We start from the raw sequence: 17,520 nt of genomic DNA on the forward strand, positions 1-17,520 counted from the left end.
GATCCAATATTTGAATCTATTAAGAAATTTTGGAGGGTGTTGTAGCAATAACAACACTTGGTGACACATTGGGTGAGCTTCAAATTCTTTGTTTAGGAATATATTTTCAGTTAAAAGGATAGCCCTTCGGGAAGTGTTGATTCACCAATCATATTTCATTGAACTCCCCGTATTGACCCAATTATATACATAGTACGTCACTTTCTTTCACTTGGTTCAACACACAAAAGAGATGAGATACCACAATTACTTCAATCTTGCAAAAGGGTAATATGCATGATGATTTTATGATATTCAGAGTGTGATATTTTATCTTTGTTGTTGCTTCGCTGCCAGTAGGCCCAGAAAGTACCTAGACATAGTGACTTTAGCAGCAAAAACATTTCTTCACTACCAGCACACCTGGACGAAGTCAAAATTTTTTGAAATTTCATAATTTACATAGATATCTCAAAATTGCAATGATATGGGTGATTTTGAAACTCATCAAAATCATAAGTATATCAACACAAAAATAGTAGAGTTCTCATTAGGGATGTAATTTGTACCTGATTTTGGCTTTATATATATAGGAAATATCGTCCTTTTAAACAAAATTGTGACTCAGAATGTTGAAATTGAATGCATAGGTATATCCATTTTTAGGATAGTAATATTTGAAAAAAAATAATGATAAATCGTAAGAGCATGCCAATATTTGGTCACCAAATGTTTGGATGGAGAGCAATAATTGGTCACCAGATGTTTGGATGGAGAGCACTATTTTGTATGTATAGTTTGAAATAATGTTTACATTAGTAAATAGGTAAGATTATTTTGTTGGTTGTTGAGTTTTGTTCAGATATTTTTTAAACAAGGAATTCCTTGTTTGGAATATGTTGAATCTCATCAACACTATTTATGTGGCTTGTAATTTGGTTTTGAATGTAATATACGAATTGTTTTGAATGAATTTGCTGACCATATTTTTTCATCAAATTTATTTGTTGGTATCACATCCCCATATGAGCCTGTCTGACTCTCTCAAGGGAGGGCCTAGGAAAATGGAAGAGATATGTGAGTTTATTTTCTATACATAAATAAGATAGCACGTCAGATTTTTATAAGTTGGATTGCATGTGCGATATTTATTTCACATTAAGTGTGTGTTTTGTTTGACTCCTAGATTGGCTTGTAAATAGTGGTGAATTAAGAATAAATAGGTAGACAAAATTATGCAATGTTTGGATTTGATTGTAGCATGATATTACAACATTATGAGCCTGTATTGGTGTATTATTTGAAGATCTTTGTATGACATGCGTTGCGTGTTTTAGAAAATTAATCACGACTACAGCCAATGGAGCCACCCACTGTTCCCACATCACCAGTTTAATTTCAATCAGCAGATTTAGATAGAAAGTAAATGATAGTAAGTGAATCCCTGTAGTGGGTTTTGTATAAATATATGTGCTTTCTAATGAAATAAACAAGCTCATTCGGTGAGTCTTCAGAGTTTTTGTTATGGTATCAGAGCTATAATCCAGGAGGGCTCGATAGTGTGAAGGTCTGAGGTGAGCTGTTAGGTGATATAGCCTGCTGTGAGGAGATAGAGCTCGCTACAAGGAGGCTTAAGGAATGGCTGCACGGATGTGGCCAAATCTATTGAGAGAAGCCATGAAGTCACTATTCGTGACCGTGGTAGCGAAGTTGCTGAAGACTGTTTCATTTCTTGAGTGTTGCATGTGAAGTTTGGAGGCAACAACACTGCGAAAGATTGTGCAAGTTGTTGTTTGGGTTTCGTTGTTGTGTGTTGGGTGATTGATCCAAGTTGAGGGTTTCAACAAGTAATCCAAGTGGTAAAATATTTACATCGTGTTGACTGTTCAATTGTAGTGAATGTGAGAGTCTACACTCCAGAGCTGTGAGGGATTAGTGAAAGGAACACAGAGTATCTGTTAGTGTGTGCAACATTGTAATTTGTTGCGAAGCTCTTTGTGAATATTCAAAGTTCTCTCATGGATCTTGGATGTTGGAGCTAGAGTGGGTTTAGTGGAGTGGAGTTTAGGGCCTGTGGTAGTCATGGAGGTGTAGTTGAAGTGGTGGAGCATCGTGGCAGCCATCGTGTGATGAGCCATTGTGGCTTGAAGAGTTGTTGTGTGTGTAATGGTTACACACCAGCTATGGCTTGGAAAGAAAATCGAATTCTGAGTTTTAGAACATAGGTGATGGGGCAAATAGAGTGACTGTAAGAAAGAACGTGTGGCAAAAGTAGGAAAATTGAGATTGTTGGTTGTGTTAAAGGTCAAACGAACAGTGCATTCTTTAAGATCTGTGTGGAGAAGGCTGTGTCGGCAGCGATTAAGGGGCACGAGCCCAGAACGAGAAGGATATCCGGCTGTAGTATTCGGAGGAGTGCCTAATTGTGTGGTGTAGACAATATTTGTTGAGAAAAGCAATGGTTGTGCACTGGCATGTAGTGATTCTCATCGCCGAAATTCAGTTCGAAATCATGCAAGTGTGACTATGATCTGCGGTCATCTCCACCTAGAATAATAGAAAATGCAAAGGAAGTGCAGGTTATTTTTGGAAGCTAAAAGAGGGCTTGCATTGTAGCTATGGGTCAGAAAAAGACAATGGGAGAGTTCCAAAGAGAACTCAAAAATATCAAGGGAGAGAATAAAAAACAGAGCTTGAATATGAAATATGAAATAAAAATCTCAGTAAGCAACAAGAATTTGAAGACACTGAAAGCAACAAGAATTTGAAGACACTGATGCAATACTGAAACTATTAATGCTCGTTTTTCCAATTTTCTTAGGTAAACATTTTGAGCTTTGGGCCATTAAAATGGAGGTATTGCTTGGTTCAGTAGATTTATGGAAATTTTTTGAAGAAACATCCATAAATCCTCAAGATAAGTGTAGAAGTGTAGTAGCATTACATTCCATTATATCAACTTTAGATGAAAACATTTTGTCTAATATTTTTCATGAATTTGGTGAAATACGTAATGAAAAAATATTTTGGGATGTTCTTGAAATGAAATACAATATGTAGGGGAGTGAGAAAGTTGAAGTTGATGAAGGTGTTGTTGCTAAAGGTGATTGTGTTGAAAGCATCATAACCGTGATTAAGACTGAAATTATGTGATGTGTAGTTGACAATAGAGTAGCATGTCATGGTAAGAAAATTCTCTGTGATGCAGAGACTTATGAAGTCGAATTTGATGAGAATTATTTATCTCATGAAGAGTGGTTCAATATGATGCATGAAGAGCATATTATTGATGATTTTTTATTTGGTGAGAAGATCTACCTACCTCCATACACAAATCAAATGCAAGACGACATGTTTGTAGCAAAAAAGTTGATTAAAGAGGTTGAAGGCATGAATCAACCAACTATGTCAGCAAATAAAGATGAAAGAAAGAAAGCTCTCTTTAAGGAGTGTTATGACATGAATCAGTATGGTTCTTTTTATGAATCTAACATTATTTTTGAGTGTGCATATACTGAGAATCACGAAGAAGCAACACAACTTGAAGGAATTGCAAGCATTACGGAGAAGTATAATTCCCAAGAACCTGCAACAATGATGAATACAAAGAATGTTAACCTACAATAAAGAAAGGAGAAGCTCCATCACTATCTTATGACAAGAAAAGTGGAGATGAAACTGCATCAGCAAATGAACAAGCATGGACCATTTAGCTAGAAGTAAAAAATAAAATGTTTTGGTGTAAGCCTAGCTTAGACTTAGACCAGAAGACATGTTAAAGTTTAAGTCATTGTGATTAAGGGGAGGTATTAAAACATTAATCATGACAGCGACCAATGGCGCCACCCACTGTTCCCATGTCACCAGTTTAATTTGAGTTGGCAGAGTCCGCTATAGTTGGTGGATTTAGATAGAACGTAAATGAAAATAAGTGAATCCTTGCAGCGAGTTTTGTATAAACGTATGTGCTTTGTAATGCAATAAACAAGCTCATTCGATGAGTCTTCAGAGTTTCTGTTAGCGTGAACGCCTACCTAGAAAGTATTTTTTTGCATAAGTTCCATTCCAGTGTCAAATTGGAAGAGGAGTATCGTGGAAAGTGGTGATGGAAAATAGTGATCCTTCAACAGAATTGGCGTGATGTGCAGGACAAAGACAAAAAAAAAAATGTGTGGAGTTGATGCAGGAAGTTGTGAGATCTCTAAATGATTATGTGTTATTTCTTCATGGTGGTCTTAGGTTCAGATCTTTTTCGGAGGCATTGGAGTTGTTTCTGTCACTTGTTACAGTGATGTGCGTGGGTGCCATGAACACTTTCATTGGATCTCGACATCGAGCTTCCCTGCGCGAGGTTTTTTCTCTGCGGGAGGTATTATCTCGGCGGTTGTGAGTCTAGCATCTGACATATTGATGTCAACCAACATACAAGCTACACTTGCTGGCTTTTCACAATTATATAGTTGGGAGGAAACGACTTGAGAGTCGCGAATGTGCAGGAGGAGATTTGTTGCATTGAGATCAGTTCTTGGGTTCATTGAAAATCTCGTTGGCCGAGCTTGATGCATTTAGAGTGGGTTGGTTTCGACATTGGAGTTTCTATCTCGCAAATATTTTGAAAATCAATTTCTTCTCGCCTTCGAAAAAATAAATTTGTACTTTTTGGTTGCTTTTAACGTCTCTCGCTAGGCTGACCCAGCTTCGAAGAGACCTTATTTCTCTTTTGAATAGCTTTCTCAATATTTGTTCACAATCTTTATAGTGGAGACCCGTATTTTGGACATAATTCAGACACCTATAGCTCATGTCATATTGGTGCCTTATCATTCAATACATGTGTGGTGACTTTATGCACTTCGTTAGCCGTCCAACAGTTCATTTTTCATGGTGAATCCGCTTTTCCAATATTTTCTGAATGAGTGTGCCTATCCAACAAATTTGGGATGACAGATATGTGATACAACGATTTCAAATGACGATGACACCTTTCATTCTTATGACGACACTAACTTGATGAATTTCATTACAGTCTATGGATTATAGTCTCATGGTTATGAGATAGAAATCAATCATTATGTTTTCAACTAGTGCGCATTTTTTCAAGAGATATCATGTAATAGCATGTAGTGAAAGGAGTGATGTAACCAATTTTTTTAGTATATGTTTTTTATTAGTTGATTTTAAATATGTTATAATTTCATTTCGATGATAGGATAAAAGTGTAGAACTAATTAATGAACAGAGAAATACAATGAAAATTAGGGGCTCTTGGTGTTTTTTAGTGCCCCTAATTTAATTCTGTGTGCTTGTTATATACTAATGGGTTTTGTTGTACTTTGGGCTTCAAGAACATTGGATACATGTCAAATTATGACATCCTTATATGTAGAAAGGTCAATTGCATAATTGACTATTGAATATTCCCATTACTCACACAAGTCACCTATACAACTATCAAAAGTGTAGTTCATTGCATTTTGATACATGGGAGTTTGTCCATAAGGTGGTCCAATATTGAGATTGTAATTGGGGAGATAAAAAAGAATCAATTATACAAAGCTCATCAAAGATGGTGAGAGGATTTTATGTTTTAAATGGAGTCAAGTGATAGCTCGAAGATGAGGTGGTGAAGAAAGAACGGTGTTTGTGTGATTCTAGAGTGGATGTGAGTGTTGATGAAGACCGGTGAGATAGATGTAACTATATGGTTCTTGTAATAATCTTTGTTATATAAATGTAAGCATTAAAAAGGGACTTGGAAATCAAGGTTACATTACTAAATATTTAAGATTAGTTTGTTGGTTGTTGAGTTTTGTTGAGATATTTTCTCAACAAATAATTCCTTGTGTGGAATAAATTGAATCTCATGAACACTATTTATGTGTCTTGTAATTTGGTTTTGAAAATAATATACAAATTATTCCTTAATATTTAATTAATATATCCCTAAATTCAAAAAAAATTGAATTTGATATTTTAGATAAAAAAATTGTAATGATATGAGTTATTTTAACATTCACCAGATTCGTAAGTATATCCACATAAAGAAAAGTTAGAATTCCAATTAATGATATAATTCGTGTCCGATTTTGGGTTGATATATATAGACAATAGCATCCTTTTAAACAAAAGTGTGACTCACAATGTTGATATTGAACGCACAGGTATATCCGTTTTTTGGAAAGTACTATTCGAAGCGAATAATCATAAAGCGTAAGAGCATGGCGATATTTTGTCACCAAAAGTTTGGATGGAGCACTAATTGCTGGGTATTATGTATCTCATTCGACTAAATAATGACAATTGGCAGATCGTATTTCACGAAAAAAACATGCTAGGTATTATGTATCTGATTCCACGAAATAATGACAATTGGCAGATCGTATTTCATGCAAGTAAAAAAACATAGGAACTATAAATTCCGATGATATAGACGAAACAATTTGTGGAAATGGACACAATTCACATTGTGATAATTGAATCATGCACATGGCGATATTTATATAATCATTCTTGGTAAGATTATTTGCGGTGGTGGTAATATGTAAGAGGTAAATAAATCCAAAAAAAATCTAAAAGCCTCATAATAAAAGACATAAGATTTACAGAGTTCCTCACTTGACATACAAATTAAAACTAATTTCTAAATTCGAGTTTAATAATCTGCACATTCAAAATCACGTCGATGATGGCTTTGGAAATGCCCATTACTACAATGATGTGATGTTTTCTCTTCTTCTTGTGACATATACATGTAAATAAGTGTTGATCCGAAGACTTTATTCCTAGAACTAGTACGCAAACCCTAAACGTATACCTAGCGAGAACCATGAGTGCTCAAGTTTTCCTATCAGTATGTGAGTGCATGCATCGCTTGAAGCTAATACTTAAGAGCTGAGATGTAATAAAATATTTCCTTTAGGATAATGGGCATGTCCATTCAATTGGTAGCTCATGAGTTCACAATGCGACATATTAATATTAGAGAGGTATTGGGCATCGAACAAAAACTGAATGTATACAGTGAGGTGAATTGAAATGATTCTTTGGTATGGTGAATTGAACCAAATCCTTTATCACATGAAAGCATGGCTAGGCCATACAGAAACATATGGAAAATTGCATCGACAAAGTTTAGAAATGAAAATTTGTATCAGCCTGGCTTCCAAATTCCTTATTCCTTTATTTTTATTACGGAGACCATGAAGATTATGTGCTCAACTTTAAATCCTGCCCATCACATCAATTTTTTTAATTAGAAAATATAGATTTTGGAAGAACGCTTCATATATATATATATATATATATATATATATCCGAAGACTTTATTCCTAGACCTAGTACGCAAACCCTAAACGTATACCTAGCGAGAACCATGAGAGCTCAAGTTTTCCTATCAGTATGTGAGTGCATGCATGGCTTGAAGCTAATACTTAAGAGCTGAGATGTAATAAACAATTTCCTTTAGGATAATGGGCATGTCCATTCAATTGGTAGCTCATGAGTTCAGAATGCGACATATTAATATTACAGAGGTATTGGGCATCGAACAAAAACTGAATGTACACAGTGAGGTGAATTGAAATGATTCTTTGGTATGGTGAATTGAACCAAATCCTTTATCACATGAACGCATGGCTAGGCCATAAAGAAACATATCGAAAATTGCATAGAGAAAGTTTAGAAATGAAAAATTGTATCAGCCTGGCTTCCAAATTCCTTATTCCTTTATTTTGATTAGGGAGACATTGAAGATTATGTGCTCAACTTTAAATCCTGCCATCACATCAAATTTTTTAATTCCAAAATATAGATTTAGGAAGAACGGTTCATAAATAGATATATATAATTATAAACGAAATATCTCTCAAACAATCTTTAAATCCTGCCCATCACATTAAATTTTTTAATCCCGAAATATATATTTTGGGGGAAGGCTTCATAAATAAATTTATATTCATAGAACCGAAATATGTCTAAAACGATAATTTTGTCTCTAATGATGTAATTTTTTTTTAAGGTTTGATCATTTTTCAAATTATACAAAATACCTTCACTAACCTGATAATTCCAAATTATAAATAAAATTTTACAAACTGAATTTACAAACTGAAAAGGCTCTTCAAACCAGTTGATTTGGATAAATTGTTTACAAACTGAATTTACAAACTGAAAAGGCTCTTCAAACCAGTTGATTTGGATAAATTGTTAAGGATTTTAATTGAATTTTAGATAGAGAATATTCTAAAATGGAAATAAGGTAATATGGGAAAAATGATTAAGATTCATTAGAGTTAGGGATAATTTTTTAACAAAATTTTAGTTGGTATATTAGTCAAAATAAAGGTAATAGGGGTTCTTAAACATTTTATTTTTATTGATGAGTCTTTACGAGTTTGGTAAATATAATATTTTACATATTTTTTAAGTAAGGAAAATAAGATGATAGAATTTATTTAAGCTTAATGTACAAGTTTGAAATAAATATATTATTTTATGTGCTTATAATATGTATATGCTTATGTGTCTTCTTTTCATTTACTTTGAGCTTCATCAAAGCACTTTTTCTTCAAATAAAATCACAAGGTTGATCTAAACTCTAATGTCACAATCAAATATTTTGGGAAAATATTTATCGCAGTGTTTCTCCAAGGCCACATATCGACACTTCCTACAATATTCTTCACTCAAAAGGGGGAGATGCAATAACCTTAGATATTTCCACTTGTTATAACTAACAACTTTAGATATCTCACCTATACATTAAGATTCGAGGATTTCCTACATTGAGCTCCCATGAAGTCTTCAACCTTTCTATGACATTCTTGAATTTCTAGCATGTGCATATCTATGTCCACTACACAAGAATTCCAAACATAGATTTCCTTTAACCTAATCTATCAAACTCATAGTTCAACTTATTCTGATGAATAGTCAAATTTATTACACTACATTTCACCTTTACTATTTCCTTTTGACTATGCTTGACTCTTTTTGTCACGTCATTGAGCTCACATGACACGAAACAACCATTCATGCATTGTAAATGTTCCATTATTACCAAAATTATACATGGGAGTGATAACAAATACCAAACCACAACTAGCTCTTGAGGTAAAATTATAGCACAAAGACAACTCAAGCAAGATTGTCATTCCTAGCCTAATAAATCAATGAACCTATTGCTCGCACTTGGAGAAGGGGCATAAGTTCAGAGCTAAGTAGACTAATTGAATTGGCATCCCAATTCTAAGCCAAATAAACCCACATCCATTATGAAGCCCCTCCATTGTATCATTCTTAATCATTCACACTATAAAATAGATTAAGACACCAGGGAGGTGATGTTAATGTATTAGCTCACTACTACTTTGGCTTCGCATGATTGAAAAAGTGTTTCAAAGAAATAACCTCATCATAATATTCATCTAAATCAATCCCAAGACTCACACACTTTCATGCTACTTAGTTCTTATTGTCTTTTCCTTTACCGCCATAATTCTCTTGTTGTTTTGGTCACTACTATAGTTCTTTAAAACTTTTTGTTATTTAATGTTGTCTTCTCCTTTACAACTCTACAATTATAATTCTCTTGTTTTGTTGTTCACTACTACAATTCTTCAAAGCCTAGTGTTTTTTAAAACAAAATAATTTTGCACAATGTTGAATCTTAACACTAACCCCAACCCACTCTAAATACTTACTATTTTTTCCTAATATTAAAGACAATATAAAATATAAATATATTACATTATGTAATAAAAATATAAATACATTATGTAACTATGTTGCGTATAAATATAATATATTTTTATACTTAAATAAATTTACAATATTTTTATATTAATTTATAATAAAGGCTCCACCATTTTAGTAAGAAATATATTTTATTGGGTAAGAGAAATGTTATTTTGGGACGAGATATTAATCGAATTAATGTTCGTGATTTTTTTGAAAAACACAACTTTTAGTGTTTCTACTCTATTTATTATCAATAATAATGAATCTGTAATAATAAATACATGAACGCATATAATATAATACAAATATGAAAATAAAAATAACATTTAGGAAAAGTGAATATGAATTGATATTAAATAGTACCAAACAACTATTAAATTTATGTGAATTATAATTGATAAGATAAAACATAAATGTGTCAAAATCTAATTAATTTTAAGGACATTAAGATAGCATAAAATAATGATACACTCAGTTTAGCCTTCGTTTTTGAAATTATATATATATATATATATATATATATATATATATATATATATATATAATTAAATTATAACTATGAACATTTTATCCAAATTAATTTAAAATCATTGGATTGAGTTTCTAAATTTGAGCTTGACTTAGAAATTATATGAATATGGTAGTGTGAGGGGAAATGGATATTTCGATATTTTACTAAGTTTAAAAATATGAAAAGAGTATGTGTTAAGTATGGCTTAGAAATTTTAATTATTTTATATTTATTTTTTAAAGTTAAACATTATAATTTTTATTAGTCCATGCTAAATTGATAGTGATAAACAAGTAAATCCAATACTATAATCTTGCTTTTGTAGGGATTAAAAAATTGATAGTGAAAAAATTAATTTCCTACTCTCCCACAAGGACTTGTATAAATTTTGGTGGCTAAAGACCACTAACAAGTATGAACAATTACACTTTTAATTCTACTTATTAAATTGATGAGGAACACATAAATAATTGTTTGCATGATAAGTATACTTGTTTACAAATTATTATTAATATGCATGTTTTATACAAAGGCTTTCTTAAATTATGGTGGGTAGTAATTGATGATAAATATGTTAATTTTTGTCAATATAATCCATTTTGAAATATTTTAATTGTGACTGGTTTTTCTATAGATTAAGAATCAAAACCTCTCTACAAATATTTAAAAATTATGGCATGAATATTACAATCTATTTGTAACTTTTAGCAACAAATTAGTATAGTTACCCTCATAGCACTGTATTGTGCAAAATGTTGGGAAATGTAAGTAGTTTCCATCTTCATAATTGTTGTACTCATTTCAATATATATCCTACGTAATAAACATGAAAAGAAGAAATAAAATTATTATTATTAAAGCATGTGCTTCATGCTCATTATTGATGCTCTTCTAGGTAAAAGCATGTTCTTCATGCTTCTAGGGTTTTTAAGGTATTATGATCTATTATCATGAGTCAAATAAGTCAACATCATGTTTATAAGACTCATCTGGGAAATTTGTAATTCTAAAAATAATTATTTTTGAGTCAAGAAAATCCTGGAATATCCAAGAGTACGAGTGAGCCTTAGTATAGTCAACTTGGGTTAAAGGAGGGAATTCGACCCCTTGGAGGGTATATAAAGAGAAATTTGACTTTGTTTGGTGGCATACTCATGTAAGAAGTTCGATATACAAGAAATATTTCAATTTATATTTAGGTAGCTGCAAGAACGAGACTGATGGTCACGAAGAACAGAGAAGGACAAAATTGCTTGGTTTTTGGGCTCTATCTCTCTCACATGTGTGAAATTCTAGGGTTTTTTTGTTGGAAGAAGAGGTTGAAGTTGCATGAGAAAGTTGTAATAGGACGAAGTGCAAGATATTGTAGCTAGGAGGAAGGAAACTTTGTCCATATCTCACTAATCTTAGGAAGACTTGTCATGCTCTTCTAATTTACCACGAGGAGGATCAATTAGGGATTCTTTAGGAGCTACAAGGCTGAAATGGTAGGGTCGAAGTTACAGATTGATTATCAGTATTGTACCTGGTAGATCAAAGTTGTAGTTCATAGTAGTTAGGTGAAGTTTCAAGAGAGGACATGAGGACGAGATGACTTGGCACTAGGAGAAGGACTCGATCCAGGCATGGAGTCACTGTATTTCAGTTGAAGTAGATTCTAAGAAGAGAATATTTTATGGGGTTTCCCCTTAAAGGGATTTTTTCCTAGCTAAGAGCCTATATCTGTGTCCATACCTATTGTTTCCTGACATTGTTTGATGAAAATATCTAACTAAAATAACATAAACAAGATTAAGATTTAAAAGCAAGTATCAAGGTTAAAGAAAATAAGTTTAATAAGATGTCATTTTATCATTTTCTAACATGGTATTGGAGAAAAGGTGAACAAGGAAGGAACATGGAAGGACACCTTAAAGAGTTGTTGATGAATGGATAGGAAGCTCTCAAAGCATGAAAGAGGAAGACTACAAGGAAAATTGTCTCTTGAAAGGATCAAGTTAAATGACTCATTGAAGACCCTTCTAATCTATGGTTTCTACATTGAGTAAGATTAACAATACATTAGTATCGCAAGGAGGGTGTTGATCTCACAAAAGGGAAGTCCATTTTAAAGGCATTAATCTTGGAAGTTTTTGGTGGAAGAATCCTCAGGAACATATTTCAATGACATCATCAAGAACTCTCCAAAGGTAATGATCAAACCAAGAAGTTTGGATACTTCATCAAGAAGAATCTTGGTTCTCAAGTAAGTACCGTATTAGAACACTATGTTTGAATATTCAAGTCATATGGGTTCACTCTACAAGGGAAGTAATCAGCTCATTAGGGCTTTAAACTATCTAGGATGGAAGAGAAGAACTGAATTGATACTCATAGAATAAGAACTAATGTGATATGTTACTGGAGAAATTACTTAACATAAGAAATATAATACACAAGAACTAGCACAGTAGATGAAAGAGAATTCATAGCTCAAATGATCATAGTTGAATCAATTAAGGGTTATCTTGTTCCATTTGTTGCAAATTTGAATACTTCTAACTCCCTCTATGACAAGCTAGTGAATTTAGATTTGGTAAGTACAATAGGTGAAAAGATGTTATTGAGGAACAAGTTGTACAAAATGAAGAAATCAAGAGATGAGTATGTGGCACCCTTCCTCATGAGATTCGCTGATTTAAGAGACAACTTGCAAGGACTTGGGGAACCAATCACTGATTCTGAGGTAAACATATGTGTACTAAATGCATTTCGGCTAGAATGGACCAACTTTGTAACAATCATCTACTGCAAGAGGGATTCAACTCCCCCTAATGAGTTATGGGGACAATTCATACTGGAAGAAAAAAGGATCAAGGTCAAAGATGATACGATATCAGACGAGAAATCTGAAGCTCGAGTCAAGAAGCTTAAAAACTAAAATTTTTGTAAGTATAACAAGAAAGACATGTCCAAAGTGCAATGTTTTGGATGCAATGAATTTGGACACTTTAGGAGGGATTGTCCAAATAAGCAGAACACTAAGAGAAAGGAAAGGAGTGAAGCTCATGTAGTTGAAAAAGTGGGAGTACCTGAGAAGAAGGAAAAGAAGGAAGAAGTGAATTATATTTAGTACTAAAGAAGCTTCACTCATTTCCAGGTTATCTATGAATTCTAATATTTGCTTTAGGATAGTATGTTTTACATAACATGATAGAAAGAATAATATGATAGCAGCATGTCTAGAATTTATAACATGATTAAGTTGTTTTGTATCTATCATCTAAATAGTTGGATAGTTAGAACATTTTTCATATTGATCATCCAAGCATTTTCTAACATTATGTTAGAATTTGTCATCCTACATAGTTGAATTGTCATGAATCAGGAAGGACCATCATTTTGGAAGGTCTTTGGGAAACACATATGAAAATGTTAGTAGACATTCCATGTAATTTGGAATCAATACCAATAAGTGGATTACGAAATCAAATGGGACAAGATGTAGGCCCTTTGCAGGATATATGAATATCTAGACGACAGGATGAAAGGATAGGAATGCATGCTCCATACAAAAAGATGGACAAGATTCATGTGTATAGAATCTTGGGGAAAAAAATTTGGTCATGAAATATGCTTAAGTACATGGATATATGACACGATTTGACTTACTTAAGGATGCATAAAAGAATTTAGTATTTTCTATAGAATATGAAGTCAATGGTTAATCCTTGGGCACTCTAATGCATTAAGGATGTTTCAAGTGGAGATGGTCGATAGCGATGTTGTTGAGAAGGTCGTCATGATCAGGTAATTCTAATTTCTTATGTTTTGGCTAACATATTATACTACTTGGAAGAATGTTGTATGAATATATGATGGCATATTAGGCAACTTCAACTATATGGATGAAAGGTATGGAGGGAAGCTCGATATTTGGTACTTGGCAATAGTGAGGTCAAGATATGGGCATCTTGAGATTGAATGGTAGAAGTGCGAAAAGATAACCTCAAGGTCAAAGGAAGATAAATTTCAATAAGAAGATATGATCAAATTGAATTTTAGGAAGTCTCAATGTGATGCCTTGATATAAAACAAGAAATTTATGAGATAGAATATTGGCCTAGAACCAGTGACAAGATAAAAGAGTGAAGGTGGCTCCATGAAAGCTTGAAAGAAATAAAGTTTGATGATGTAGAGGAAAGAGGGAGTCAAGAAAATATGAAGAATTAGTGGTTGATACTCCTATGAAGAAAATATGTAAGGCTTGTGATGATGACTTCCCAAATAGTAAGGAAATGTATACCTCCTCTGGTTTTAAGCGGGTGTAAAGGATTCTCCTTGTATAGGTGCAACATTCTATTATTGAGATTAAAGAAGAATAATGATGTCCCCTCTGGTTGATATAGAGTGATGTTGGAGATCACATGTTCCTTCTCCTCTTTGGGTGATGAATAGAGAATGTCAAATGATTAGATAAACATATTTGGTTTCCTTAAGTATGTGACATCCAAGAAAGGAAAGAGATTGACACTCTTTGAGGATGTCATAGGTATCCAAGATAAGTGTGTTGGAAGAGGACCAATGTTCTTGGAGGACTCTGGATTGCAGATCTAAGGTAAGAATAGTCCTAAAATGACATGCCTTATGGACATCTTGATGGGGTATGTGCCTTAGAGAGGTAGTGCAGTCTCACACATAAAGCCTCTGAGTGTAAGCCTCTTGAATAGAGAACATTTTTTTCCAATTACGCCTCAAGGATATTGTTAGTCATAATGATGATGCTTATAACATGGATTATCAATCCAACTCTTTGTGAAAAATATTTAGTTTGATATATTATGTTGTACAATTTGTATAATTAAGAATACCTCCCTACATAAGAGAGAATTTTGAAAAATGTAACTAGATTCATTTTTCGTAATTGTTTACTTATTTTGATATGTATCCTATCTAACAAAGATGAAAAGAATAAATACAATTATTCTTATTAAATTATGGGCTTCAAGCTCATTATTGATGGTATTCTAGTCAAAAACATGTTCTTCATGCTTCTAGGGTTTGTTAGGTCTTAGCATTTATTGTCATGAGCCAAAGAACTCAACATCATGTTTATAAGACCCTTCCAAGAAATTTGTAATTGTAAAAAGAATTATTTTTTAGTCTAGAAAGTATTTGAATCTTGAAGAATACAATTCAGCCCTCAGATCCTAAAGTCAACCTAAATGATGGAATTTTACCTCTTGAACGATATATAAAGAGAAATTCGACATTTGGAGACATACTCACTCAACAAGTTTGATCTACAAGAAAGAGTTCAAAATATCGTTACGTAGCGATAATAAGGATATTGAAGGTCAATAAAAGGGAATAAGTACAAAATTTCTTGGCTTTTGGGCTCTATCTCTCTCACATGTGCAAAATTTTAGGGTTTATGGGATGTAAGAAGAGGCTGAAGTTGCAGCACAAAGTTGCAGTAGGACGAAGTGCAACATCTTGTAGTTGGGAGGAAGGAAACTTTGTCTAAACCTTGCTGACCTTAGGAAGAGATGTATTGCTCTTGTAAGGTTATATAAGGAGGGCAAGTTAAGGTTTTCTTAGGATCTACAAGGTCAAAATTTTATGGTCAAATTTGTAGGTTGAGTAGTAGTGTTGTAGTCGAAACGTCATAGTTGAAGTGTGTAGACATTTGGTGCAGTTTCAAGAAAGGACTTGAGGAAGGGCTAACTAGATATTGGGAGAAGGACTTGGTCTAGGGATTGGGTATTTTTATCTCATTTGAAGAAGAATCTAAGAAGATAAGAGTTTCCAAGTATTTCCTTTGGAGGGGTTTTTCCATGGCTAAGAGCCTATATTTGTGTCATATTGTTGTTGTTGTTTTTTCTTGATATTGTTTGATTAAAATAACTAACTAAAAGAACATAAAGAGGATTAATATTCACAAAAAAGTATCAAGGTTAAAGAAAATAAGTTTAATAAACTTGCACCTTATCATTTTCTAATAGAAATGTTGTCGTAAAACATTCAAATTGTCTATCCAATATTTCAAAAGTATATTTTTTTAATAATAAAAAAAAATAAAAATTATTTTTTAAAATTAATCATTATAACTTGCATTCTTTAATGCTAAATTAATAATAATTAATAATAAAATTGATTACTATATTATTCTCATAACAACCATTAAAAAATAAATATTATAAGTCAAAGTATACTAGAGATAGAAATCAACTAATAGGGAAAAAGGATATAAAAAAAATTCCTTAAACTAAAACGAAAGGGAAATAAGGAATTTTATAATATCGAAATTTCAATTTATAAATCGAACGCTTGCCATATGTTACAAATCCCACGATCATGAACCAAAAACATTTAAACTTTGGCCAAAAAAACTGTTCATCGTACATAACACAAATTCCACAAGAAATAAACAAAGAGCCATAAAATTTTCTTTCTACGTTATAATTTAAAAAAGCATTTATTGAAATATTTTTTATATTAAAATTAAATTAACCTTTGTAAAATGTTGGGTAGCAAAAAATAACAAATAATTTCAATTAAATTAAATATATCTACCAAACAAGTGTTGTAGGATAACACAATCCTTCTTAAACTAGAAATCTTCAGAAAATTTGTAAATTAATATATGAAATAGAAAAATTGTATTTTTATTTCAATATTATGAGTCAAACAAATTTATAGTTATAATGTATAAAAAAATTAATAAACCATAAGTGTTATTATTTTTTTATTTTTAGTTTTATTTTAATGTTAATGAAACGCTAAAAAGTATATATTTTTAATTTAATTCAACAATATATACACAAAGACACAATTATTCTCACTAAAATTTATAGGACATTGAAGAATATTATTTAGTTTGTATCATTCATACCCTTTAAAGTAGCAAATGTCTCTTTATATAAACCATTTTAAATATTACTCTTCTTTTTATAATGATATTCAACTTATGAACCCATTGCTTCATTACTTAAAAGTTAGATGGTGGTGTATGGACTCCATGAATGATAGTTACAACAACTTTTCATTGCATATAGCAAAATGAAAAACCTTTGAGAGACAATTCTTGTATGTATGTTAGATTTGGTCATCAATTTATCTCCTACAATTTCCATTTTGAATGAATTAGATTGGCCTTAACTTTGGTCCAATATAGATATTCTTACTCCCTTGTGTATTGAGGGGGATTTCAACTAGTGTAGTGGTGTATGGACTTCATGGAGGTTAATTAAAATAGTGAAAATTAGTTGTATTGCAATGGTGTACTAAATCCATGGAGGTTGATTAAAAGA

The sequence above is a fragment of the Pinus tabuliformis genome, chromosome 7 (genome assembly GCF_031772625.1).
Source record: "Pinus tabuliformis cultivar Carrire ecotype Pingquan chromosome 7, CPIR1, whole genome shotgun sequence".
In the NCBI taxonomy this organism is placed as follows: domain Eukaryota; kingdom Viridiplantae; phylum Streptophyta; class Pinopsida; order Pinales; family Pinaceae; genus Pinus; species Pinus tabuliformis.